Here is a 4,573-nt window from a genome sequence, read left to right on the forward strand (position 1 = left end):
TTGTTTTTAGCAGGAAGAGCAATTACTTTGGGAGCGCTCCATCTTTTGGGAATTGGGGTGATTGCTTCCTGCATAGAACAGGATTAAGATGGCGCTGCTGTTTTGCTGTGTGTGTGTTTCTGTTATTTTGCTTTGATCTTTAAATGCTTAAGCCTGGGGTTGCGGCAGTAACTGTTCCGATTATCTTACCGCTGTATGTGTTGGGCTGTGTGCTCTGGCCTGCCCTCCAGTCATAGAATTACCGGCTTTGTGTAAGCGTGTTGATGTGATTTCTTTAGTTTTGGAGTTTGCTTGTTTCCTTTATTGTCTGTGCATTTAGTCTTTGTTTGGTTGTACCATTGTATGATTTGTTTTGTTTATTGTATGTTTTTTTTTATCATTGATTTTTTTCTTGCTCAGTTTGATTCTAATTATTTTGTAGTTTATTTTCATCAACTTTCTGCTTTTTCTTTATTTTTCTTTCTATTAAGTGACAATTGTCTACTGTCAATTGTGTTGAGTATTGTGTGTTGATAATTTCAGAATTCTGTCTTCTCCAGTCAGGCTCTAGTATAACTGTTTATTCATTGATTAATTATTTTGTGTGTGTGTGTGTGTGTTTTAGGCCCTTGTGTCGGGAGGCAAGCTGTTCTAGTACCCTGGTGGTGTTTGGAGCACGGAGTGTGGATTGTGTATGGTTTAAGAATAATCACTTTACAGCTAGCCTACCCTGCTACGGGTAAGCTTTAGTCGTTCTAGTTATTTGTCTTTGTGTGGTGTACTGAGCCGTGGTTGTTTAGCTCATTTGAGCTATATCTTTGCTTGGTCTTTTTAAGTGTTTTATCTGATTATTGTGAACTTAATAAACATTTTGTGTACTGATACATATGTCTCTCCCCTTCATGGTAACAAACCTGTGTGTCTGATTTCTATCGAGAATTCAGTTCCCCTCACATTAAAAAGGTGGCGTAGTCAGTATTGATAAATTTTTCTTAAGGTTTTGGTATTCAGAGTGTAATTTACTCCCTATAGACGATTTCATCAGGCGCATGCGCCTGGCACGAAATTAGCTTCCGGTCTGTGTTTGTTTATCGGTCTGGTTAGTGGCGCCGGCTACAAACGCAGTTCAAGTTAAAGTGATGAGTAATGAACTTGGGCTCAGGTTGTTGTGCTGTGGGACGTGTTTCCCATACATTTATTTATTTGTAGCAACCCGCCACAGTATCAAAACTGACTGATTTTCCAAAAGGCTTAATTGAATAAACATGAGCATGTAATGCACGTTTAAAAATCAAAACGAGGCGCATGTTTGTATATCACTGTGTTTCTGAAGGAAGACTCAAGCAGGCCTCACTGCAGCCCACAAGATCCAGGGGGCGTGGTTGGATCCACATCTAGATGGTGGAGATTGGTAGGTTTAGGGGTGGAGATGGGTGGGTTTAGGGATCAGGGGGTGGAGATGGGTAGGTTTAGGTATATGTAAGGTGGGAAGAGTTGGATCTGGATCCAACCACGCCCCCTGGATCTTGTGGGCTGCAGCGAGGCCTGCTTGAGTCTTCCTTCAGAAAGGAAGGCAGCCCTCACTTGGCCCAACCTATTAATCTACAACTTGGTGCTGATTAAACACACCTGAACCAACTAATTAGGATCTGAAGGAGCACTTGATAATTACAGACAGGTTTGTTTAATCAGGGTTGGAACTGAACTCTGGAGGAAGGTAGATCTCCAAGAATAGGATGCACCCCTGGGGCCTGTTCCATAAAAGACGTTAAGAAAAGCGGGGATTAAAGTCCAAAACCTGACTTGAAATAACCTAACAAATCAATCGGGACTAAAGCGGTTCCATAAACGACAATTCAAGTTCACGCAATCTGACTAATGCTATCCAGGTTCAGTGAGTCAGGATAATGTGACGTACACGCTTATTCTGAAGCAGCCCTTAATGTCGATCATGGATCAAATCGATCCACCATAGCAAACAGCGAATATTTGTGCGGTTTAACGCATTTGAAACATTGTGTTTTCCTCAGTGCATAACTGATACGTCACAGGTATATTTTTTACATCTGTAAATGTCAGAAAGCCATGCAAATATATCCATTTAGCTGTCAGGAGTGGGCGGGGCTTATGCGAGAGAACGAGCGCTGCGGCGCGCATGCACGCTACACAGACAGAGCAGAATAGAATACTAGCGCAAGAATTCTGAATAAAATATACATTCTGCTAAAATATTTGTTGTTGGACATTAAATGTGACACATAGAATTGTAATTTCCTACATATAAGTGTATTTTTATGATAGCAGCAACTGTTAATCACTAGCTCAAATGAGTTAAATGTGTGTTCCTCTTATCAGTTGAAATGTACTCTGATTTCTATTATAAATTTACATTTTTAATTCAGTGATTTTAACTTTTGACTGTGTTTTTATGCTTTAATGCTTTAAAGAGCCATTTTAGATTGTAATGTTCTAATAACCATAAAAGGTACAGCTGTCATAAATTCAGAGAGAAAGGCTGCATGGCTAGAAACTGCTGATCAACTGCATGCACAAGTAGCCACAATGTTAAAATGTCATTCGCCTACATTTTGGGCACAATACATTAAATACAGTTGGTTGTAGCCTATTTTGTTATTTATTTGATTATTTAAGGTGTATTTTCTGTATACTTTTATTTTTGGACCGATAATAAATTTAATAAACTGACTGTATGTGAGAGAGTCAGTGGTAATATCGATGCGTTCCTATTGGTCAGTGTTAGAGGAGCTCAGCTTAGCCTGACAGTTAGCCTGCTCCGGACCAGGTTAGTTTGCCAGCATAAGTTGCCACAGTGACTGAGCTTGAGCTATGGTAATTTTGCTTTCAGAAACCAAATCAAGTGAAAATAAGTCAGAATTACTGAAATAAACCTGGCTTATTTGGTAAACTTGTTTTATGGAACAGGCCCCTGGTCTATAACAATACACCTGTTTCACTTGAAATAATTTTCAGCAACTATAAATTAAGTCTTTGGGAACAACAAAGACTTCAAACAATCAAAAATAGTCCAGACTATGGTATCATGTCGAAAAGAACTTTAAATCCATATTCAAACTGGACTATGATGTGGTAACTTCACCAATAAAGAGTCCTTCAAAAATGCATACAAATACACGACTCTTAGCATCAATACAAACATAGGTCATACATACATGTACTATCTCTGCAAAAAAACATCAGCAATGTACACTTTTAAATAAAAAAAAACTCCTTTAGACTGGGCTTGAAATTATACATTTACCAACCAGGACACAGTGTGTTCAGCAGGTGTGCCATGCTGGCTACTGCTACTTGCTATTGCTAACTCTCTCTACCACTTTCCCTGCATTCCAATGTACATACTATCCACCCTATCTACCCTAAATAGTTTAGAAAATTACCACTATCACATAGAATTTAGGATGGATGGTATGAACATTGGGACGCAGGGACGGCTTAAGGAAACCTAAAACACCCTAGCATCCCTAGTGGTAAGGAAGAAAATTGGCCACAAAATTCTTATTAACAGGCTCATGCCTGGCCCACATTGGGCCATCATTGGATTAATGTGGGCAGTCTCATAGTGTGGATTGCTCACAAAGAGCCTGCGGTGAGCCCAAAGCTGTGGGCCTCGCCTGGGCAAGCCCACACTGGGCCTGTTTAGGTTTGGTGTGGACTGGCCCTAACCCACTGTGCCCACAAAAAGACCACCAAGGTGGATCAGACAGTACTGGAACAGAGAGCACAGAGATGTTAGTCAGGGCAGGTTCTAGACATTTGGAGGCCCCTAGGCAAAATTCATGTTGGAGGCCCCCCACCCCCAATAAAAAGCACTTGAAACAAATATGATTCCTAACTTTTTTAACAGCATTTAATTTTAAATGCAAAGGGAGGCCCAACCAAGTACTGAGTGCATAGAAATTAACATACTTTTCAGAAGCCTGACATGTCTGTTTTAAATTTCCTTTTTTTATTGATCTTATTTAATATTCAAATTTTCTGAGTTTGCATTATCTGTAAGCCATAATCATCAAAATTTCAACAAATAAAGGCTTGACATATTGACCTTTTTCACGATATTCTATTTTTTTTTTTTTTTTGATGTACCTGAATATGGTATTTGTGTGTACAGGTGTGTTATGTACAAATGCAAGGAAATGTAAATAAGAAGCATGGTGTGATAAATAAATACATGTAGGCCTATAAGTGATTTTCTTTTTTCTTCTTCTTTTTTGTGAATGATTATATTGTATTATCTGAGAATAAAATGAACTACTTGATTATGCATTTTGTGTATTTCAAATAAAAAATACTGTCTCACAAAGTATTTAATTACAAATTACATTTGATTTTTATTTGATTATTTTTTGTCCAGAAAAATTACAAAATACATATTTAGTAATTAAATACATATTTGAAATACATTTAATTAAAATACTGCCCATCTCTGATGTTAACTTGTTAAATGTGCAATACGAAATAGTGCACTTGAGCTCATAATGCCAAAGGTTCTTGCGGACATTCATCCCTTATGTAACTGGCCTATTGATGCTCCAAAAGCAGTGACAGAGCGCGC

The sequence above is a fragment of the Barbus barbus genome, assembly GCF_936440315.1.
Source record: "Barbus barbus genome assembly, chromosome: 44".
Taxonomy (NCBI): Eukaryota; Metazoa; Chordata; class Actinopteri; order Cypriniformes; family Cyprinidae; genus Barbus; species Barbus barbus.